General features: G+C 39.4%; 1 protein-coding gene across 5 annotated transcripts in view; it reads left to right on the top strand.

The window, feature by feature from the left end:
• DTWD2 (DTW domain containing 2) overlaps positions 1 to 25,305 on the top strand; it is a 462,321-nt gene that overhangs the window by 148,240 nt on the left and 288,776 nt on the right. For 4 of the 5 annotated variants that reach the window (XR_006598134.1, XR_006598140.1, XR_006598142.1 and 1 more), the window contains 2 exons: positions 7,744 to 7,862; positions 9,697 to 9,828. The gene's annotated coding sequence lies outside the window, so the exon portion shown is untranslated. The remainder of the gene's footprint in view (positions 1 to 7,743; positions 7,863 to 9,696; positions 9,829 to 25,305) is intronic. The other variant, XR_006598135.1, reaches the window with a different exon arrangement.

Below are 25,305 nucleotides of genomic sequence, written 5' to 3'. Positions count from 1 at the left end.
TGTACATTTCCAGCAGGATCGTTTCGGCTTTCCAATCATGATGTAGGGGAGACCGTCTCTTCTGTAGCAAATTGTTCTGAACCTTCCTTTCTTGGTCTTGGTGAAGTGTCCCTTCTCTGTATTATGAAAATGTTCTTTATGTATACCTCTGCCATCACCATACAAGTCATATATTATTTTTATGTTATGTTATGTTATGTTATGTTATGTTATGTTATGTTATGTTATGTTATGTTAATAATGGTATTACAGATACAACCACCAGGCTTCCAGTTGTCCCAGAATAATGACTAAATCTCACACTCTTGGTTCAGAGCAAAGCCAATAGGTGGTTCAGCTGCCTCCCCTCGGGTGTGAGATAGAAACAAATGCAGAAACCAGCTCTAACCCAGGGAAAAGACAAGCTCTCCCTCTGTTCCCTTTCTGCGGAGGAGATGCTTTCTTTTCGCCAGGCCAAGTGGTAGTTCCAGAAGAATTCTTGTCTTAAAAAAAAGGGGGAAATACAAAAAGGGTGACTTTCACTTTTATTCCCTTTTTGGATGTCTGCTTTTCCAGAGAACTGGGGACAGTCAGATGGGGCCAGTGAGCTTTTTACGAGCAGACCATTTTGGAGCCACCACCTGTCCACACCAGCCAGCAGTAGTGTGTATACAATGAGGGAGAACAGCAGGAATGTGACCTGGCCCAGTTAAGAGGGTATTTTTTGTTGTTGTTGTTCTTTTTCTTACCACCTCAGCCCTACCCTGACAGGGAAGGAAGCAGCAGTGGGTATATGAGGGGGAAAGGGGAAATGTAAAAGACCACGCGGCCCCCATCCATCCGTGTCAGGTCAGTCAAGTCAAAGCTGTGGCATGTGCTTGGGATGGGGGTGGGTTAGATAGAAGAGACTGGAATCAATGCAATATTAAGATTTTAGACTAAATAGGGCTGAGCCTTATAGACCGAAAGGATACTGTTTGTATTAAGTCAGAATGTCTAAAAACTTATGGATTTAGGTCAAGATAATATAAAGGAAGACATTACTTATATAAGACCTCTGGGAATAGTTACTGGCAAAAAAAAAAAATCAGGTTTATGTCCTAATGAGTTGATATTCCACAATAAGCCAGTGTGTTTGTGTGTGTGTGTGTGTGTGTGTGTGTGTGTGTGTGTATGTATGATAAAAATTTCAAACAGTGCATAAAGAGATAAGAATTATGTAATAATGAGATAATCTGTTTTTCAACACAACATGGGATGGGGGTAACCTTGGGTTCTTTATTCTTCTCATGGGCCTGTCTTTAGTACAGTTGGGTGAGTCGTGAAATTTCGGGGGCACCTGCATTGTGGGAGACTCTGTTACTTCAGAAAGCCTCCTGCACGCCTGAGGTGTGAGGCGATAGAGAGGTCAGCACCAATGACTTTCTCCACTGGAGCTCAGAAAGAAAGCAGCCAAAGCAACTTGCCTATTCTAGCCATTGCCCCACCATCTCCATCAGACTTAGGTGATGCATTCTAATATCAATATATAAGCCTTTTTTTTTTTTTCAGGGGTTGAGTATTCTAAGAAAGACTGTAAAGGTCAAAGTTCTAGTTAACTCAAATGCTATCTTGTCCTCCTCAAGGGAAGGCATTTCAAGTTATGACCTATGTATCCTGCCTCTACCCCTGACCAGTTTCATATTGCACCACATTGTGCTCATACACGCTCTATCATGCAGCCCTTTCTCTGGGTTCCTTGGTCTAAGAGGACAACTCCTTTCTATGGGAGATGTCTCTCCCTGAATTCCTTTTGGCTTCCTGCAATTTGAGAAATGTCTTAGACTGCATCCTTATTTTAATTTTAATTTTATTTATTTTGAGAGAAAGCATGAGTGGGGGAGAGGCAGAAAGAGAGAGAGAGAGAGAGAGAGAGAGAGAGAGAGAGAGAGAGAGAGAATTCCAAGCAGGCTCCATGCTGACAGCTCCATGCTGACCAATGCTGGGCTTAACCCCATGAATCGAGAGGTTATAACCTAAGCCAAAGCTGACGCTTAACTGACTGAGCCACCCAGGTGCCCCTAGACTGCATCCTTTTGAGCATTACCCTTATTCGCTGCCCTTCACACAGGCTCTGGAGGAAGAGGCTGTGTCCTTCCTGCTCTGTAGGACTGGTGACCTACCTCATTTGCTGAGCCTAGTATAGAGTGATAATGTGGGAGCTCTTGTTGAAAAAACTACCAGGATTTTCCAGATGGTGACGACAGAGCACTAAACCAAACACAGGGACCCTTCTGAGCACGGGGTACCTGTATGACTGGGCCCTTACCCCTCTGGGAGAGCAAGAGCCCAGTTGATGCCTTTACTGGGTCACCTATAGAGGGAGCATGGTTTTCATAACCATTAATTAATTTTCCTCAGTGATAATAATGTAGTCATGTATGTCTCCAGGGAGGAACATTTCCCTGCTGGCATGACTCTGACTTTCCCCTCCAGAATGATACATGACTCACAATGAGTCCCCCCAAGATTTGAATCTTTACCGTCTGCCTGGGCCTGATAGCATCCCTATGGGAGAAACCCACACACTGGCTTTTCATGCTTCTTCCTTGTCCAAGGAATGGTCCTGGTGCCATTTGATTTATCTTGATTCATTCTACCTCTGACAGAAGAAGGGGAGGAGAGAGTTTCTATTCCTTCTCTTTTTCTGTGTGTGTTAAAATATACATCACATAGAATTAACCATCTTTACTATTTTTAAGCGCACAGTTCAGTGGCGAAAAGTATATTTATACTCTTGTGCAACAGCACCACTACTTATCTCCAGAACTTTTTCATCATCCCACATCTAATCTGTTTTATTGCATCTATAACCCTGGAGCAGAAGCCCCATGAAAGCTGAGAACAGGACTTTCTCATTTTTGAATTTCTATGGCCTTTCATAAAGTAGACACTCCATATGCTTATTAACCTGCATTTACATTCAACAGAGGGAAAGAGAAAAGAAAGCTGGTGTTGTATTACCCATGGCGGTGAAAGGAAGCCAGTGATACAGTTAGGAGTGTTGGCTTCTGTTATCGATGCCACCCTTCCCTTTCCCAGGAAATAATGAGAATAGAGTTGTTTTCTTCATATATAAGTTGTTATGGCCTTTGTGATGTCCTGCTGGCTTCTAATTAAAGAGAATTCAGGAATTTCTAGTAAACTGAGTGATATGCCCCTAAATATCTAACACTGTGTCTTAAATCCTTGCACAGGGAAAAACAAAAAAAAAAAACACAACCAACCCAGAGGATAATTAACAGCTAAGCTTATACCTCTGTCTCTTCCTGGATTCTTTCATGGGTCTGATCTTTTTTCAAATGAACAAGAATTCTGTTCTGCCTAAGTTGTTGTTGTTGTTGTTGTTTATGAATGTGACGAGACAACTTTTTATTTGTTTGAAGACCATTTGGTCAAATATGTCTAAAATATAAGTTTAGGAACAAAAGGGCTCAGTCCAATTAGCTTCCCCCTCTTAAAAGATCACCTCCAGGAGTTTGGTAAGTATTTTTATATGATTCTTTGAAGTTCAGAGGCTGGAGAGACGGCTAGCAAATTAGTAAGACCAGATGCTGAAGAAATTTTCTGATGAGAGGAAAATGGTCAGAGGGTTCTCATAGTCCTGGCTTAAAATAAGTAGTTTGCAATAAAAAGTGAAAAGATACAAAGCAAATATAGAAAGGGAGGAATGTTTTGATTGCCAAATGGAGGCATGTCCCCTAAAATTACCCCTTTATGATACCTTTATGCTGATATTCACCAAAATAAAGCTGCCTACTGGGTTTTGAAGCATGATCGCTCTGATCATGAGGCGCCTGGGTGGCTCAGTTGGTTAAGTGACCAACTTCGGCTCAGGTCATGATCTCATCTCACAGTTCGTGAGTTCAAGCCCTGCGTCGGGCTCTGTGCTGACAGCTGGGAGCCTGGAGGCTGCTTTGGATTCTGTGTCTCCCTCTCTCTCTGCCCCTCCCTGCTCGTTCTCTTTCTCTCTCTCTCTCTCTCTCTCTCAAAATAAATAAAACATTAAAAAAATAAAAAAATAATATTTCTCTGATTACTACCGGGATCTCTATCTTCTGGGAGCATTTTTGGATGTTAGAAAAGACTGCGGGGACGTATTATAGTCGGCCTAGGGAAGGATTCTAGTGGGACTGTTGTGGAGGCAGGCTGCATTTCTCCTCTTCCTCATAAGAGGAATCATTATTACCTGTTGGTCACTTTTCTTGAGAGCCCCCATTATGCCTGGGAATTTATCTTAGTTTTCATAAGTGTGGGGAAAAAATGGAGAGCCACTTGTGTATAAGAATCCCATTGTTGGAGTCAGCAGCTAATCAGCATCATATATGATGCTTATTCAGGATTGTCTCCACATCTTGCCCTGAGCGGCACCCCCTTTTATCTTGTTCTCAATCTTAGCTTTGTTAGAGAAAGATTTGTAATCATGCAAGTATGTGCGTTCGGAATGTAGCTCTCGGAGCGCCTGGATGGCTCAGTCAGTTGAGCGTCTGACTTCGGCTCAGGTCATGACCTCACGGTTTGTGGATCTGAGCCTCACGTCGGGCTCTATGCTGATGGCTCGGAGCCTGGAGCCTGCTTTGGATTCTGTGTCTCCCTCTGTCTCTATCCCTCCCTTCTTCACACTCTGTTTCCCTCTCAAAAATAAACAAAACATGAAAAACAATTAAAAAAAGGAATTTAGCTCTCGTATTGGTTAGAGTAACAGCTGCTGAAACAAATAAGCTGCAGAATTTTGGCCACTTAACACTTGTCCGTTGGTAATTTGGGGGCCCAGACTCCTCTTGTCTTGTGGCCCTACCATCTCCAAGGGTTTCAAACTCTTTGCTTAAAGCCAGTGGAAGGGGGAAGCCTATATGGCAAGGCACATGTACTTCTTACCTAAGTTGTCACGAGATAACACTAAGATGTGATCTTCCAAGTTATGAAGGATAACATAAATAATTAGATTTGTGTGGCATTCTTCAAACTCAAAACTACTAAGATACTTTCTTGTTTACCAAGGTAAGACAAAAAATTCTAACAAATTTAAGGAGAAGTTTAGCCTTTCTGAATTAATGTAAGTAAAATGGGTTAGCATCTGTTTCTTTGCTGGTGTATCATTCAAGTGCAAAAAGTACTCATGTTCAAAAACAAAGCCTGGAAAAAAATATCTGTAAATTGATTGAGTTTATATGCTTCAAGGGGTTTGTCAATCAGAACCAATTGTAATACATGTTATCATAAAAATGAAACAGCCCGGAGTTTGTCACTATCCTCATTATTCATAATATGTTCTTATTCTCAGGGTAATCGCTGATCAAATCCTTAAAAATTAATTTTGTAGTGTGCCCTCAAAAGATCTCACTCTCCATGCTTTTATTGTAGATAGTACAAAACTTGACCAGAAACATTTAGTCCTATCTCCCAGAAATGTTTCTTCTTTTTCCCTTTTTCCGTGAAAGCCATCTACTATAAGCTGAAGATGGGAAATGAGATTCTTGGAAGGAATAGCAAGAGAATGGGTATCAGAAACACTTGACTGTTGATATACAGGGACTACATTAATGGGTACCGCTATACTGTATGGGTTGTGTCACAGGATTTATGGGTACCTGTGACTGAGTCAGGACTTCTGGTATGATTTGGGTCCTGAAGCAGAAGACAGAGCCCAAGACCATCAGAACCCAGGCGTTTCAGGTATAAACGAATCTTCTCTAATTATTACCCCCACTTTACAGCTAAGGAGACTGAGGCTCAGACTGTCTAAGGAACTTGCAAAAGTCACTGATTATTGAAGCAGAACTGTGGAGTAGAGGACTTCAGTATGTCTGATGGCAGTTTTTGTTTGTTGTTTGTCTTTTAATTAGTGGCAAGCCCAGAAGGAACAAAGACTAATGGATGATTCCTGAGGGACTGGAAAGGGCTTCATTAAGGGGAACGCTTTGGTATCTGGAAGTGGATTTGAGGTTCCTGAAAAGCAGCTGAGCGTTCAGAGACCTGGGCTGTAGGCAGAGAAGGCCTAACTGGGCTTTGTCTTTTAGTGTCAAGGGTAGTGAGAGTGTGAAACGGGATAGGGAAGGGGGTTTTCTTTCCCTGCCTGCATATTTCTGAGAGCATCCAGGCTCCTAGGCAGTCTGATTCTCCTTCACATGAACTTGGGATGTTAGTTCTGTGGTTCTTTCTTTTGACTACAAAGGAAGGCATGCTCTGTCTCATTATTAGTGTGTTCTTTTTTTTTTTTTCTTCAGTTTATTTTTAGAGAGAGAAAGAGAGAGATAGTGCTGGGGGGTTGGGGCAGAGAGAGAGAGGGAGACACAGAATCTGAAGCAGGCTCCAGGCTCTGGGCTGTCAACACAGAGCCAAATGTGGGGCTCGAGCTCACAAACCACGAGACCATGACCTGAGCCGAAGTTGGATGCTTAACTGACTGAGCCACCTAGGCGCCCCATTATTAGTGTGTTCCTAAAGCCAAAGTAGTTGTTTTGAGACTATTCTTTTCTTAAAGCCAAAGTAGTTGTTTTGAGACTACTCTTTTAAATATTTTCCTTAACTTTTATAATATTAGCAATAAACAATTCGTAAGAAATGAAAATCCTTTCTACTTCAAATAAACCATTTATTCTAAATGATAATTTTTCTTGCTGTTAGCTTAAAGAAAATTAGTAAAAATATTTTAGTTTTAGAGAACACTTGAAATCAGTTAAGAGGTAACTATGTTTTTCTTTTCCACAAAATGGTTAGATTCTTACTTTTTATCTCCCACAGTAGACTCTCCACTAGGTTTTACATTCCTTGTTTCCATAGGAATCATCAGCAAACATTGCTGTATCTGTCTCTACATTTTTATTTCTATATCTGTATCTGTGATGATCATTATATTTTTATTTTTGTTAAAAAGTTATTAACGTTTATTTTTGTGAGAGAGAGGGAGAAAGAGCATGAGCAGGGGAGGGGCAGGGAGAGAGGGAGACACAGAATCTGAAGCAGGCTCCAGGCTCTGAGCTGTCAGTACAGAGCCTGATGTGGGACTCGAACCCTTGAACCAGGAGATCATGACCTGAGCTGAAGTCGGATACTTAACTGACTGAGCCACCCAGGTGCTATTTTTAAATTAACTTCCATGTGACACTTTTTGTTCTATTATTGACTTATTGATTATTTGTATCTTCATTCCACAAAAAGGACTTAAGATGGCTAGAACCTACTTATCTGGTAATATATGATCATAAAGGAGAAAGTTGGGGAAAAGAGAAAAACACGAATAAATTGAGAAGATGAAGTCAGGGTAATGTCTTACCCAAATATATGCCACAGGTGCTGAAGCACATGTGCACCTTGCCGTAGGTGGGCTACAAACTTAGTCCCCATTTCTAACAATTGATTTAAATGTTACAGAACCTACTGCGATCCCAAGACACAAAGTAATAAGTTAAGGGAGGCACAGCTGTCCTTAGCACTGAGGTCACAAAGTACACAAACCATGAACATTTGTCCAACACTCACTATGTGATTACGCAGAATGCAGAGATGGCTTCTGACCGAAAGGACCTTCTCGGGACACAATATCACATCCAATAGTTGGGGATTTAAAACTGGCCCCTCAGTGGATGCTCCACCCTGCCTGGTATCTTTGCTGTGTGTGTTGCTCCTCATTCTCCCAGTCCTTACAATGACTTTCTAAAAACCCCCTCTACTCTTCAAATTCCCTAATCCTCTTTATTCATCTCTTACCTTCCCCTGTCTCAGAAAATGACCTACTGCAGAGACAAAACGGAAGCCATCAGCTGGGAACGGAATCTTTCCACTACCGCTGCAAGGGGCCTTCCTCTCTTCTTGGCATGTGCTAGTGGAGCCACTCCACCCTGGTAAGGATAATTCTCCCACTTAGGCTACCCTGTCTTTTGCTTCTCAAAAGCCTGTGCTCAACATGACTCATTGTCTCTTGTGTAGTCATCCTCTCTCTTTCATTAGCACTGAAATATGCCCAGACTCCTCCATCTTAAAAGCAAAACAAAATAAAAAAGCCTCTTGGATTCTGCATCTCTATCCTGGACCAAGTCACTCTCAGTGACCTCCCCATTTACAGCCCAAATCCCCAAAAGACACCCTGTGCTCACTGCTTCCTTCACCCTACTTCCTGGTTATCCTTCGAGCCATTTCACTGTGATCTACACTTATAAACTACGCTTATAAGATCACCAGTCACCTGAGTGGCATGAAATCCTATGAACATCCTTCAGCTTTGTGATTTCTTTAGTTTATTTTCCAAACAGTCTTCCTCTTTTTTTTTTTTTTTTTTTTTTATGCATGAGGCAGAGTACACTCTAGTGGCTCTCACAACTAAAGACCCTTACTGATACTCTGACTCCTCCACCCTGTCTTACACTTCTCTTCTCTTTGCTCTTCCTGGTCCATTCACACTGTCTTTTTTTTCCCCCCCTCCCTTTTCCAGTTCCTTAAGTAAGCTCTCTTATTTGCTACCACAGGGCCTTAGCACATGCTGTTTTGCCTGTCTGGAAATCTCTCCCTCTTTAGTTGAGAGTTTTAATTCTTTAGATTCAGACCAAATGCCCCTTCTTCTGAAGAGCCTTCCCTAGATCCCCTGACTTGATAAGAAACCCTGCTATAGATTCTCAAAGCTCAGCATTGCAGTTTAATATTCTCATAGAGTATCGGCTAGCTTTTTGCCTGGCTTGGTGGTAGGATTTTAATTTTAATTCCAACCACATTCTGACATTCCAGAAACATATTTGATGGATTATTCAAGTAGGATGTGTGTGCCCATTGTTTAAACAGTGGGTAGAACATCCTTTCAAGTCAGAGTGTTTGTCCGGATGACTCACGGGCCTTCCAAGGCTGTCTGAGAACATCTCTGCCTATTGTCTTTATTATGATCGTGACACTTGCCGAAAAACAACCAGGTCAGAGGCCCTGAGCCAATGCAGAGGGAGCCTAGATGCTGCCATGGAAGGCCTTTACCTGAGTGATTCATGGTTGCTGCCTCTGGCTGTTGTCTATATGGCTGCAGGGAGATTTACTGGCAGGTCCTCCAATGCCTTAGAGTCAGGCTCTTCATCACAGTACACGCTTCCGTCCCCACCTTTTGTTTTCATTATCCCTTGAGTTGCAAAGAGTCCTTGTTCTGGTGTACTTGCTGTGTAGGTGTAGGAGGAAGAATACATACAAGTAATATTTTGTTCAGGATTTTGAAATAAATATTAATTTGACACTGTAACCCAGAGGAGGAGTGCAGGGGCAAAGGTACGTTCTGCATTGTCCACATGGGAGAAACAGGTCAAGTAAGCAATAACTATGAAGACAGTTGTAGAACCTGGGCGTGCTGACTTTAAATGTAGTATTCTTTTCTCTCCTACCATCGATTTAAAAGTGTTTTAAACTCTTCATCTTCTTCTTTTCATGTAAGTTCTTGTGTATGTTTACATTATTATCCATTTTCAACTCAGTGCAGCAAAGATCCATTGAGTGTTGGCCGTATTGAAGATTCTGGGGGATATGCGACAAAAAAAAATGGTAGTTCTTTATGCTTATAATTTGGTGGGAGTGGAGGTGGAGACAGGATAATGTCACATACTCTGTGACTTTGGTGCCTCATGCCCACCCTGCATAGAATTGATCGGGATTGGTTTAAGGTTTAGCTTGTCTTATATCCCATTCTTTAATTTTTATATATTTGTGAAGATCTATTCACCTGTTGGACACCAAGTCAGATGACAAAAGAACTTACAAGAAGAAGATCCTGCTGACAAATGACTTTGTCTCTTTTCCTAATCTTGATCCAAAGGGAGGGACAGATGGCAACTGAGCGTCGAGGTGGGTCTGAAGGTTGGCAAAGTCAAAGAATTATTTATTAATATTTCAACTTTTCAATATTTCACTGTACAGTATTTCAATATTTAAATTACCCAGCTTGAGGACCTACTGAGAAAACTCTGAGCTTTGTTTTTCACTTCTGCCAACCCATCATGAAAGAGTAGAATGAGTGTTCACTCTCTGTGACATAATACACTGTTAATTGCCTTCCTCAATATACAACCTAGTCATGTGAGATAAAGACTACATTTTCTAGCTTCCATCATGAGTAGCCTGACAGTGTGACTATGTACTGGCCAATGAGATGTAACGGCAGATTATGGCTGCCTGAGGGAATCTTAAAAGACATGTGGCAGGGTGCCTGGGTGGCTCAGTCGGTTAAGTGACCGACTTCGGCTCAGGTCATGATCTAACAGTTTGTGAGTTCAAGCCCCGTGTAGGGCTCTGTGCTGACAACTCGGAGCCTGGAGCCTGAAGCCTGCTTTGGATTCTGTGTCTCCCTCTCTGTATGCTCCTCTGCCTATCTCTATCTGTCTCTCTCAAAAACTAATAAAAATTAAAAAAAAACAACGACACGTGGCACACCCTCTTTACCTACTTCTGTATGGTCAATGCGCGAACAGTTGACTTAGGTCATGGGATGGCATTGAGACAGCTGGTGGAATGTTCATATAGAAGCCTCTGTACCAGATCAGGGGGCTATCACAGAATTTCCTTTAAGGGGGATAAAATAAAAATCAGTCTTTTGAAGGCCATTGTTATCTTGAGGTTTATGTCACAGTCTGCTGAACGCAATGCTAGCTGAATTCTTCCCACTCAGTCCCCATTATGACCGTCCTAACGCCTGTATTTTTTATTTGTTCCCAGAGAAAGACAACCCAGATATTTCTGTATGTCTACGCCCTGGGGTTTATCCATATATAAGCGCAAGCCATCAGACACTATTATGGCCAAACAGATACAAATAATTTTTTGTTTATTTGTGTGATGTGAAAGGAAAGGACGCAAGGGGAAAATGGAAGGAATTCTGGGATATTGGCTGGATACTTGAGCACTGGGAAGTGAGTTGGGGTTTATAGTTTCAGTTAGTAGTAGGGTTCTGATTTCACTGAAAAGCAATACCTTTGTGGATACAGGATTTCTCATGGAGGTGGCCATGTGGATGCCCATGTAGACCAGACACTAGATGTTTTAGTCTTGAGAGCTTCAGTGAAGATCTCTGCGCCTGAGGTTGGAAGGAGAAGTATGGTGGTGCCATTTCTTGTACCACAGGTCGAGAGCGTCAGTGACCAAAATAGACTAGCATTCTTTTTTTTTTTTTTTTTTCTGGACACCGTAGCTCTAGATTTCTTGTTTAAAAGAATGGAAGGGGAGGTAATCCAAGAAGGTGACTTTTTTGGATTTCTCAAAATGTTTGTTCTCTGGGGACATTGAGTCAGCTTTGATTCATTTTGGAACCCAAAGAAATGTTACGTTGCTTGCCCCTCATGGAATTATTCACACCATTAGTGTAGGATGGAATGTTCATGATCTCCTTTTCCTCTTTTCTCAAAGCCCACAAGATGTTTCTCCATTAAAAATGTACATCTCATTTCAACCTGCCAAGTATAAAGCATTTAGGATAAATATGTACAGTAGGAGATTAATTGCTTAATAAATTCAACACGTAAATTGAACGTATGCTTTGTGCCAGGCACTGTTATAGGCCATTGGGATTCATCAGACAGCAAAGACAAATCCCTGCCCTTCTTGGAGCTCACCTTCTATCTGGTGGACAGACAGTAAACACAATACATTGCTAAATAGAGAATGCTAGAGGGTGATTTAGTAGGCGTCTCAGAGTGAAGAGACACAACATACTTTTGTTTCCTGGCTGCTTTAAACCCAGAGAGAGGCGAATCTGTCTGTCTTAGTGAAAATGTACCAGATGAGAGAGTACAATCCAGAGCATTTTAAGAAAATGACCCTTTGTAAGCTTGCATGGAGAATTCCTGGAATTGTCCAAAACAGTACCCTTAGGTATTACTGAAAATCCTGCCAAAAGTAGCAGATTTGAGAAGCAGACATCTGATCCCAAACATTTTGCAGCTTATAAACAGAGCAGCACATTGACAAGAGGTAAAGACATTAAAAATACAACAGATGAATGAATTTCTTGCTTTCCCGAGGCTAAGGACAGTGGTGAACTTGGGGTGTTAGTGACGGTCTCCAAGGAGAGAGATTGATTTCTGTTGGCCTTTGAAATTTTCCCTGTTACAGCAAACTTTCTGAAATGTGTGCAGATTGAGAACACTTTCATCTGGTTAACTAAGAGTGATTATGCTGTGTATTGGCTTTTCTATCGGTCCTGGTCGGTTCAGAGTGAGGATGGGCTTGGCAGCTGCTGTTGGGATGGATCTGCTGAATTTGGAGTGTTTGTCTCAGCAGGTGGCCCTGAGAGAAGGGGCTGAGGAGTAGATAACTAGATGTTATAAGAAAAGATAGAACCACTGACAGCGTGAGGAAATAGGACAAGGATTAAGGGTCCCTCAAGTTCCCTCCATTTTGGACAAATGGAGGATGGAAAAGAAGGGCTGGTAAAGGCAAGAGCTGGGAAGGCATTATTTAATACACCCTGAACTGAGCAGGACCAGGCCAGGGAGAGGGTTCAAGGGATTTGTGGTTTCAAGGAAGGTTGGAAATGAGGGTCCTCCCCTTGGAGTTGAGAGGAGGTGACTCGAGGGGGAGTTTTGACTTGGAACCGAGGGCTGAGTTGGAAGGATGACAAAGAACATTTAAGGGATTCTGAGGTTTATAGGCTGACTCAGACCACTGCCATAAAAGAGCATTTTCATCCATGCCTGAAGGGTTAAAAATTAGCTGGTAAAATAAAGTATATGCTCTGCTTTGACTGTGGCACAGTTTTTAAATTTTTTTTTTCAACGTTTATTTATTTTTGGGACAGAGAGAGACAGAGCATGAACGGGGGAGGGGCAGAGAGAGAGGGAGACACAGAATCGGAAACAGGCTCCAGGCTCTGAGCCATCAGCCCAGAGCCTGATGCGGGGCTCGAACTCACGGACCGTGAGATCATGACCTGGCTGAAGTCGGACTCTTAACCGACTGCACCACCCAGGCTCCCCTGTGGCACAGTTTTTAAAGAGAGAGTTTGACTTTATCCTGGATGTGGGTGTCTCAGGTTATAAATGATCTGACATATGCTGTCTGCACAGAGCAGGCAGTCTAAATGTTTCTGGATTTGGGGATTCAGAGTAGGTATTGATTCAGATCTGCAGTTCACTGTCTCACTTACTTTCTGCCATTTTGTCCTCCACTGAGAAATCAGAATATGTTTTCTCTTGGCATAATACATGAAAACTTCACTTAGAACCCACAGATGTTGTTTTCTTGCCATTTTGTGTGTTTGTGTGTGTGTGTTATAGTTATATATAGTATACATATATGCTATATATAGTTACAGTTATATGTTGTATATTATTCTATATTATATAGTATGTGAATATATATATAGTTATATATGGTATATAATTCTATACTTATAGTGCCTGAATATATAGTTATATATGGTATATAATTCTATACTTATAGTATGTGAATATATATAGTCATAGCTATATATAGTATATAATTCTATATTATATAGTCTGAATGTGTATAGTTATATGTGTATATAATTCTGTACTTATAGTATGTGAATATATATAGTTATAGTTATATATAGTCTATAACCATATGCTATGTGGTATGTGAATATATATAGTTATAGTTTTACATAGCATATAATTCTATAATATATAGTATGAGTATAGTTTTATATAGTATATAATTCTATATATAGTGTGTGAATAAATATAGTTACAGTTTTATGTACTATATAATTCTATAATATACAGTTATGTATATATAGTTATATAGTATATAGTGAATATATATAGTTATATATAGTATATAACTATAAGCTATATGGTATGTGAATATATATATAGTTACAGTACCGTTATGTACTATAGTATATATGTATAGTATATACAGTTATATACAATTATAGCCGTACATATAAGAAACAAAGTGATAAGAAATATATATAGTTATATATTATGTATATAAATTATATGTATGTATACATGTTTTATATGTTATATGTATATAAATATATAACTATATAATTATAACTGTATATATATATAACTATATAGTGTTTCATAACTTTAAAACATTTCATGTGCTTTTAAAAAGATTCATTTTACTCTTTAAACAGCTAAACTTACAGTTTGGAAATGCTATCACTAAGCAGCAGATGCTTGGTGTTTGAGCCACAGGATTTAAATTTTTCCCAATTCAGATGAGGTTGTCTGTTCAGGCTCCAGAAGTAGTTTTCCTTCTCTCTCTCTTTCTCGATCAGTGAAAACATAAATGTAAATACACACACATAAATATATACAGATATATATATGCACTCTTATATATACACACATACATGTTCACATATCTACCTTTAAAAGACCAGTTGAACGTTGGGAACATTGAAGAAAATAGCCTCACTATGTTTAAATATGGTGCTTTAGAGCAATTTTCTAATGAAATAATTTGGCACGTTTTTCACTAACCTTTTATCTGTCATCACTTTTTCTAATTTTAATATATTTCACACCCAGACTTGGATTACCACATTTGATTTAAACTCACCCGATTTCCCTTCCTGGGGTGATTTCATGACTCTGGGAACTGAAGCTCTTGGATCAAAGCTTTGCTACATCTCAGCAGCTGTCTTAACCACTCTAGAGAGAGCTGTTTGAGTCCTTCCAAGCGCATCAAAGAGAAGGTGTTAGCTTGCCTTTCTCACCCACCCTGCTCTCAGAACATCTGCTTCCCGCCTCCCATATGCAAGACTCTAAAGAAAGTGTCGTAAGAGAGGGCAATTCTATTGAGAGGGTATATGCTCTCCTGACTAGGACTTTTTCAATACTGAAGGATTTTCTTGCCATTTTGCTCTTAATAAGCTTGAGAGCAGCTCATAAATCATGTTGTACTGGCAAGGGTGCTAGGTAAGGAATCAGGTGGTCTTAATGACTGTCAGCTCTGCCGTGAGGTAGCGTTGTCCTTTTGGGCAAATCATGGGTTCTCTGATTCTCCATTTCTTTATGTATGAAAAGACTTGGTAGGATGTAATGGCCTTAAATTTCTTTAAAATTTTATGATAACAGTCCATTTTTGACACCCTTATTATCATATTGATCTTACATGTATGGACTAATATTTTGCCCTAAATCATTGCTGATTTCATTCCTAATAATTTCCTTGATTTACAATCTTTTTCTTTGTAAAAATTGAAATTACAAGTTTTGTGCATATAGTGAAAACCATTTGAACACATTTAAACAGAAGATTCATCCAAGTTTTGTTTTATTTATTTTATTTTATTTTATTTTATTTATTTTATTTTATTTATTTTATTTATTTTATTTATTTTGTGTTTGCTCTAAATTTTTCTACTAAAGTATCTTTATCAGATGGCTGTTGAAGAGTTGTCATTACACATTTATGTGCTACAGTGTTGACAACATGATCATGAACATTCACTATAATGTTACAAATTACCCTTTGAAATGAAAAATGTAAGGTCTTATGACTAACCACTGAGTGATTATTTTAATAAATGCAGATGTGATTTTCTAAAAAGTCTTATTAGTTGGACAGAAATAAAAAAGTCCTGAGAGTTCCCAGCTTGGGTGGAGTGTGAAGATATGGAAATGGGTAGGGGCTCCTAGGGAGGGTGGTGGGGGAAGGCAGCAGGGAACCCCAGGCATTCCCAGGCATTTTAAAGACGTGGTAGAGTTTGGTGAGTTCTTTATAGGTTTTGGATAGTAGCCCTTTGTCCGATATGTCATTTGCAGATATCTTTTCCCATTCCATCAGTTGCCTTTTAGTTTTGTTGTTTGTTTCCTTTGCAGTGCAGAAGGTTTTTATCTTCATGAGGTCCCAATAGTTCATTTTTTGCTTTTAATTCCCTTGCCTTTGGAGATGTGTCAAGTAAGGAATTGCTGCGGCTGAGGTCAGAGAGGTTTTTTCCTGCTTTCTCCTCTAGGGTTTTGATGGTTTCCTGTCTCACATTCAGGCTCTTGCACTGTTGGTGGGAATGCAAATTGGTGCAGCCACTCTGGAAAACAGTGTGGAGGTTCCTCAAAATATTAAAAATAGATCTACCCTATGACCCAGCAATAGCACTGCTAGGAATTTACCCAAGGGATACAGGAGTACTGATGCATAGGGGCACTTGTACCCCAATGTTTATGGCAGCACTTTCAACAATAGCCAAATTATGGAAAGAGCCTAAATGTCCATCAACTGATGAATAGATAAAGAAATTGTGGTTTATATACACAATGGAATACTACGTGGCAATGAGAAAGAATGAAATATGGCCTTTTGTAGCAATGTGGGTGGAACTGGAGAGTGTTATGCTAAGTAAAATAAGTCATACAGAGAAAGACAGATACCATGTGTTTTCGCTCTTAATGTGGATCCTGAGAACCTTAACAGAAGACCATGGAGGAGGGGAAGAAAAAAAAAAGGTTAGAGAGGGAGGGAGCCAAACCATAAGAGACTCTTAAAGATTGAGAATAAACTGGGGGTTGATGGGGGTGGGTAGGAGGGGAAAGTGGGCGATGGGCATTGAGGAGGGCACCTGTTGGATGAGCACTGGGTGCTGTATGGAAACCAATGTGACAATAAATTTCCTATTAAAAAAAGAAAAATAAATAAAGACATGGTAGAGGAAGAGGAGACCTTAGACTGAGAAGAAACATGAAGCAGGGGAGCAAGGAGGGAGAAACTTTCAAAAAAGAGAGAGTGGTCAGGACTGCAAATCTTATAAGGAGGCAGTCTAAAATAAGGTTTTAAAAGGATCTTTTGCTAGAAAGAAATCCACCCATGCTACAGTAATTGGGGTTTGCTTTAAGGATACTTTATGGGGTTTAAGGTAAATTCAAGAGCAAACCCCAAACACAACTGGACAACAAAAGGACTAGCTGCTGGGATTTGGAAAGCCACCAGGAACCAAAGCTGTTCTCTCCACCCCTTTCCCAGGGGCCATCTCTAAGCAGCTGCTTAGTTATCTGTTCCCAGCCAACTCCTTTCTCTGTGGTTTCTTGAATATGGCCACAGTGGCCTCCTCACCAACTGCCACATGTCCTTTGATCTTAGTTCATATTCATGGGAGAGAGAACCTAGCCAAGCTCTTCTTTTTGAGCCTGTACACACATATCATAAATTTCTGGCCTATCTTACAGGTTGGCTGTCTTTAGATCACATGCCTTCTCTTGGTTAATCCCTGGTGTCTGGGCTGGGGAGTTGCCTGGGGGAGTCTGGTGGTAGAGAGAACATGTAGGTCTACTTGACAAAGCCTGTGGGCCATGGCACAGCAGATACATCCTGAAGGGGTGTGGGCTGGCTACTTTAAGTCCAAAGGAGAGGCTCGTTCAGCAGGTAAATTTATCAGCATGTCCAGTACAAGATCCATTTGATTTAGCTACTGAATTGTACCTCTAATTTTGGAAAGAATGCTTTCCATAGAATGGTGCCAGGTGGCAATCAGATTGTATTGGAATGAGGAGTGAACAGGAGGTTACAAGCGAGCACAGTGTTGACTATATATTTTTGCCGTATATAAGCAAAAGAAATAAAAGATGGAAGCCAAAGGAAGTATATAGACCTGATAAAGGACATTTTTAAAAGATTTAACGTATAAAAGTAATTTTACCTTTTTTTTTTTTCCTGAATGGAATGAAGGAAAGGTTGAAGATACGTATAGAAAGAGGATGATGGATGTAGTGGAAGGATATATGTAAGATGGCAGGAGAGACCACGTATTTTGTGATATGGGAGGAAAAATGTATCAGTGACATAGGCTAGATTATGCTGCAATAACAAAAAACCCCAAATCTTAGTGGTTCTTTAAAAAGGCTTAATTCTTATTCCTGCTGCATGTTCTACTTTAATGTCTCATCATAGTTACCCTGATGGTGCCAAATACTTCTAGTTTCTGTCTGTGCCGGAGGAGAAGCAAGGTCTGGAGGGTTTCCCATTGTCGGTTAAATGCTCTGGCCCCAAAGCAACATGTGTCATTCCCCCTCACCATCCCTGGTAAGAACTAGTTAAACCATCTCCCAGTACAAAGGGGTGAGATACTGTGATCTTAACAAGTGCCAGAAAGGTGGATAGTTGGGGTGCTTGATGAGCAACCTAATGACTTCAAGAAATAAAGAAAATGATGAGATTGAATGCATGTGGCTCTGTGAGTGGTGCTGAGAAGTCGAGGGAGTCCTGTTAGGCAGAAGGCAAGGTGTCCATGTACAGGGAGGGTGAAGGCCTAAAATAGTTGTTGGTGAGGGAGTAATGAGATATGCAGAGAGGCATTGTAGGTTATTCTTAAGAACATGACCGAGGATGGTGACACTAATCTGCTGATTCCGGATTACTTTCTCTGGTAATATTCATGAGCCCAGATATGGATGGGAAATGTGGATGATTGGTTGATCCAGGATGGGGTTTTCTTGGACATGTGCAGCAGAAGGACATGTGTGCAAGGGAGTTGAGAATATTAGTAAGTATGTGGTTGAATGATGGGTCGTGTGATCTAGGCTAATAGGGAATTTCCTGAAAAGAAGAAAGGATGGTTGGATTAGAGACAATGGAGGAAAAGCAGAACAGGCTAAATTAAAAAAAAATATCCTTGCCTAAGCATCTAAGAATTATTTAAGATAGCAAGTCGGTTAGGATGCTTTGAGTGGGCATTTAGCAGGCAGCCCTATTTTCATGGCTGTTAATGATGAGGGCTTTTATTACTCGCTTACTAAAAAGTATGGAGATAGACCATCTGGAAATAGGCCCAGTGACTCAGTGATATCATCAAGGACCCAGGTCCATTTCATGTGTCCACATTGCCAGCCTCTGTGTATTTGCATTCCTTCACAGGCTTGTTACTTCATAGTTGCAATGTGGCTGCCACAGTGCTAGGTACCATATCGCCACACAAAAACAGTAATGGAAGACAGAAGATGAGAGATCTTTGTCCTTGCATTTTTCTGTGTATCATGAATAAAATACTCCCTTTATGTCTGTTAGGTCAGAAGGAGGCATATGCCCACCTGTAGACCAGCCACTGGCTGAGAGCAATGGGATTTCCCTGATGGATTTCAGGTGGATCGTTGCTCATTCCATGAGACTTGGGCACGTGGTTGCTTGAAAAACATTGGGGTTATCTTATCAAGGAGGATGGGACAAACCCCTACTAGAGAACTAATAGTGAGTGCCACAAATAGGGATCTCCCATGCTGGTAAACGACAAGACTGCATGTCCAGGGTATAAAACTACTATCATAGCTTATTCAGATTTAAAAAAAAAAGTATAGATACAAGCTTTGAGCCAGCTAAGAAATTCTCACCAAGGGGAAGACATAGTAATATCATGTAAAATTTGAATTTATTTTATACAAGGTTGATTTAACCCCTCAGGACACCTACTGTTTCTTATGTGAAGCTTGTTCTTTGCAAGAACTTCTGCTGGCCGGCTTGCTCTAAGTCAAAATGGCTACCACAAGCCTAGTAAAAGTCTGCCATCATGGAACTAACAGTTCCAGAATAGTAAATGTTCACTAGTCTAGATTGTTCTTTCAAAAACCTAATGTTTCCTGGCCTTTCATGTAGTGCTTTACAAGTTTTGCGACGTGTAGTGAGGGATAGAAAATTAGTTTGCTCTGTTTTACTTCTTCCCAGTTTGAATAGGAACAGTACCAAATTTACCAATATTGTTCCATTCAACAGACATTCATTTTGCAATTTCAATATGAAAAGCGGTTTTTAGGTGCTCCTTGGTATGTAAAAACGAAAGACCCACAGGGCCTGCTCTCAAGGAGCTCCCATCCTTGCAGCTACTGCTGCTTTAATGACCTGGTGGGGGTAGGTAATTATTTGAGCCCACCTTTCTCCACTCCCTGAAACGCTTAGTTTTTAAAGACCCAACATATTCTTTGGGTGTGCTGCCATATCTTTTTTCGTATTTTTTGTCTCAATGCTTGATCTGACTGCAGCTTGTTTGTTGGAAAAGCTGAATGTTTTCTTATCCAAGAACTTGTATCATCTCAATCACTGTAAAATTGTTTGTTTTCCATGGTTTATTCTCTCTTCATGGGATTTCTGGTTGTGAAACTGAATAGTGACTTAAAAGATCACATCCTATACCCTGAGTCTGTAGGTTGCTTCTTTAATGCCCCTGATCTTTGAGTTTATGAATCCTGTCTCCTGGGGTCTGAGAAAAATGAGTGGGACTCTGGGTCTTTACCGTGCAACCCACCCGGATGCCCACCATGTATTCCGCCTCTTGGGAAGGGCTCGAAACCAAGGATCATGCTAACCGTGCACTTGATGAACGATGGACTGAATTTTATTTTTTATTTTATTGCTATTTTTTTCAATATATGAATTTATTGTCAAATTGGTTTCCATACAACACCCAATGCTCATCCCAAAAAGTGCCCTCCTCGATACCCATCACCCACCCTCCCCTCCCTCCCACCCCCCATCAACCCTCAGTTTGTTCTCAGTTTTTAAGAGTCTCTTATGCTTTGGCTCTCTCCCACTCTAACCTCTTTTTTTTTTTTTTTCCTTCCCCTCCCCCATTGGTTTCTGTTACGTTTCTCAGGATCCACATAAGAGTGAAACCGTATGGTATCTGTCTTTCTCTGTATGGCTTATTTCACTTAGCATAACACTCTCCAGTTCCATCCACGTTGCTACAAAGGGCCATATTTCATTCTTTCTCATTGCCACGTAGTATTCCATTGTGTATATAAACCACAATTTCTTTATCCATTCATCAGTTGATGGAAAAGGCTCTTTATCATTTATCATTTAGGCTCTTTCCATAATTTGGCTATTGTTGAGAGTGCTGCCATAAACATTGGGGTACAAGTGCCCCTATGCATCAGTACTCCTGTATCCCTTGGGTAAATTCCTAGCAGTGCTATTGCTGGGTCATAGGGTAGGTCTATTTTTAATTTTTTGAGGAACCTCCACACTATTTTCCAGAGTGGCTGCACCAATTTGCATTCCCACCAACAGTGCAAGAGGCTTCCCGTTTCTCCACATCCTCTCCAGCATCTATAGTCTCCTGATTTGTTCATTTTGGCCACTCTGACTGGTGTGAGGTGATATCTGAGTGTGGTTTTGATTTGTATTTCCCTGATGAGGAGCAACGTTGAGCATTTTTTCATGTGCCTGTTGGCCATCCGGATGTCTTCTTTAGAGAAGTGTCTATTCATGTTTTCTGCCCATTTCTTCACTGGGTTATTTGTTTTTTGGGTGTGGAGTTTGGTGAGCTCTTTATAGATTTTGGATACTAGCCCTTTGGACTAAATTTTAAAAACAGATGCTATATTTGAAAAACTAATTCTAAAAGAAAAAAAAAGAAAGAAAAATGAATTCTAGCTAATTACATATAGGGTTTCTGAAGGCTGCATATATGGATATAGGATCTTCCTCTGGGCACCTACAGCACTAGGTACATTGCTTTTTCATTGCTTTCTAGTTGTTCAGTTTTCTGTGTCTTCCCCAAATAGTAAATTATGACAGCAGCTGCTGTTTTCCTTGACTGTGAGGTGGGCACATTTGCCATTATGTCTTTTATGCTGTGTTCTGAGAGCCTCACATGCCATGTTTCAGCATTATTATTTGTTCACAATTAGCCTTTTGCTCATGGAGTGAATTTGTGATTCACTGCCCCAACTCATACTTTCCTCACCCCAATTTCTAGGCCAAATCCAAGGATAATTTGCTACCTTGGCATAATTTAATGAATTATGTAATGAACTAATGAGGTTACTCCATTCTCTCCTGGATCCTTAGGGTCCACAATTCCATCATGGAAGAACTATTCCATCTTTTAGTTTGGGCTGCTGTAACAAATTAATGTAGACTGGGTGGCTTATGAACAATAGAAATATATTTCTCATAGTTCGGGAGGCTAGAAGTCCAACATCAAGGCACTGGCAGATATGGTATCTGGTGAGAACCAACTTCCTGGTTCCAGGATGGCTGTCTTCCTGCTCACGTGGAAGAAAGACATAGCTCTGGTCTCTTCATCTCCTTATAAAGGGCTTCACTGTCATGGCTTCATCACTTCTTCATGGACCCACTTCCTAAAACCATCACATTGGGAGTTAGACTTCAAATACAAGTTTTGAAGGGGTATAGCTAGTCCATACAACCCCACTGGATTAAGGCATTGCCTTCTGTTATTACTACTTCTGCAACATTCCCGGAGGCTAACCCATTTGCCTAAGACAGATTATACTGGTTCACTGTGCTTGCTTCCACTGGCCATGATGATCTATAGTCTAACCGACCCATGGCTCCATGGGCCAGAGTTGTGGGTTATTGCTGTGCTGGTTCTGGCCCTTGGCCAATTTGTTGTGCATTGTCAGACCATTGACTGTCAACATAAAGCTCAGTGAGTAAGGGAGAAAAGCTTTGCTGTTCATAAGGCATATGAAGCCACCTTCTCCACTCCCTCTATCCACCCCTCCCATAAGTGACTCTGCCTCCAAACCTCCCTCCTAGATCAACTATCTTTCTGAGAAAATGATGTTTCAGAATTTTAGCACATTTAAGTCTAAATGATATGGTTTGAAGGTAAACATATGTGAAAGTTTGCTCTACCTTGTGCAACAGCTGTTTATGTGAAAAATTATTTGTCAGTTGAAGTTTTGGAAATGTAAGTGTGTTTTAAAGGCTCCAAGGGAAATTTTTACTTAAAGGAATCTAGGAGTGAGGCTCCTAGAAAGTAAAGACTCCATTTTTCTGGGATACAAATAATCACAAACTGTTCTGTGAATTTGGAGTTTAGAGGGTTTCTCTCTCTGTCTCTGGATTTTCATTTTTATGGGTGATATTCTGTGTGCACAAACTGAGATTGTGTTCTTATCACACCATTGGGGGTTATGTTCAAATCATGAAGCAGTAGTTCACAGTACAAACCTGAGTTAATGCTCAGACTTAATTAATGAATCCATCAAACTCTATTTCTGTCTCTGTCTCTCACACATGCTAAAACACACACACACACACACACACACATTTGTGGCATAAATATAGCTATAAATTATACTGCATTTGAAGTGTGGAAGGAAGAGAGGGACTGTTTAATTAATTCTGACTACAGAAGGAGGCGGAGAAACTTGAGGAATTTTGAAGAGTGAAAGTCATAATTGACAAAATGATTTGCAGATCTTGATAGGAATTTTCTCTGGGGACTGTTTTGTCTCTCAGTTATAGCTAGTTTGAAATTTTTTTAGACGGAATGTGAATTTCTTTTTTAAACCATAATGACTCTGGATTCTCTTAGCACAGTTGGTACTATCACTTTGTGCTTATGTTTCATCTACCCAGGGGAATTTATCAAGGAGTCAAAACCTATTTTTTTTTAACAGGTCTTTTTGCTAGACTACAGTGATGTTTCTATTAAAAACAAAACATATATGGGCAAGTACATTTAATCTCTGTGTATTCTGAAGTTGCCTTTTCTTTTTGATATTCACTTTGTTGTATTTAATAACCTAATTGCTCAGACTATTAAAGAAACTGGAAAAGGAGGATGCTTTTATATTCCAGGTCTTTAGACATCTTGCTGTATTTTTCTGCTTCCAGATAGCCAAGGGGATCTTGGCTTAGAAGGAGGAACTTGACAGATGACTGTTGTCCATCTAAATGAAATCAGTAGCATGTTGTGGCTGAGCACAACTTCTCCTGACATAGAATTTGATTTGTCTCTTTTAAGCAGATTGCAGAGGCATAGAACAATGCAAACAATACCTAAGCAGAGGGTATCAGTTGTATGTCTCCTGCAAAGAACACCATTGCTGCAGAATGGGGAGGATTCTCTCCATAGTTGCTTTGTATCATCTTAGCCACCTGGCTTTGAATTCTTCATAGGACATAAAACCCAGAAACTAATGAGAGTATTCAGATTTGTGCTGTATTCCACTTGTGGCAACCCAGAGCTTCTGATAGATCTGAGAACAACCAAACTTCTCATGGGAAATCCCAGCGTTTATGGATTTTGTTAAGCACAGCTATAAATAATATTAATTATGTGATGGTGGTCACAGAGGCAGATCACTTCTGAAGTTCTCATTTTCTTTTTCTTTTTTGATTATTTAATTTTATTTTAATTCCAGTTTGGTTAACACACAGTGTTATACTAGTTTCAAGTGTACAATATGGCTATTCAACAATTCTCTACAACACCCAGTGTTCATCATGACAAGTGAACACCTTAATTCCTATCACCTATTTCACCCATCTTCCCATCCACCCACCCTCTGGTAACCATCACTTTGTTCTCTAGAGTTAAGAATATCTTTCTTGATTTCTCTCTCTTCCTTTGTTTTGTTTCTTAAATTCAACAGATAAGTGAATTCATATGGGATTTGTCTTTCTCTGACTTATTTCACTTAGCATTATACTCTTTAGTTCATCCATGCCATTGCAAATGGTGAGATTTTATTCTTTTTTTATGACTAAAAAAATAATATATATATTATATCATATATAATATATATGATATATATTATATATCATATATAATATATGATATATATTATATATCATATATTATATATCATATATAATATATATTATATATATTATATATCATATATTATATATCATATATTATATATCATATATAATATATATTATATATTATAATATATAATATATATTATATATCATATATTATATATCATATATAATATATATTATATATTATAATATATAATATATATTATATAATATATTATGTATATATGATATATAATATATAATATATTGTGTATATATTACATATTATATTATATTATATATTATATATTATATATGTATACATATACATATGTATACATATACATATGTATATATACATATGTATATATTACATATATATATGTAATATATATATGTAATACATATATATAATATGTATATATATATGTGTACATCACATTTTCTTTATCTGTTTATCAGTTGATGGACGTTTGGGTTGCTTCCATAATTTGGCTATTGTAAATAATGATGTTATAAAGATAGGGCTGTAATAAAAGGATGTAAAATATGATACAACTATTTGAAATGTTAAGGGAAGAGGAGTAAAATATGACTTCAAAATTAAGTGAATATCAGCTGAAAATAGACTGCTGTATGCAGAAGATGTTATATATAAACTGCATGGTAACCACAAATTAAAAAACAGTAACAGATGAGCAAAAAATAAAGAATAAGGAAGCCAAGTATATCAAGAAAGCCAGCAATCCATGAAAGAGAAATAGAAAAAAGGATCAAAGAAAAACTATAAAAACACCCACAAAACAAAAAAAATCAATAATTACTTTGAATGTAAATGGACTAAATGCTCCAATCAAAATA

The sequence above is a fragment of the Felis catus genome, chromosome A1 (assembly GCF_018350175.1).
Source record: "Felis catus isolate Fca126 chromosome A1, F.catus_Fca126_mat1.0, whole genome shotgun sequence".
In the NCBI taxonomy this organism is placed as follows: domain Eukaryota; kingdom Metazoa; phylum Chordata; class Mammalia; order Carnivora; family Felidae; genus Felis; species Felis catus.
Note: the sequence above shows the minus strand (reverse complement) of the source record. Positions and strands in the feature narration are given on the sequence as shown.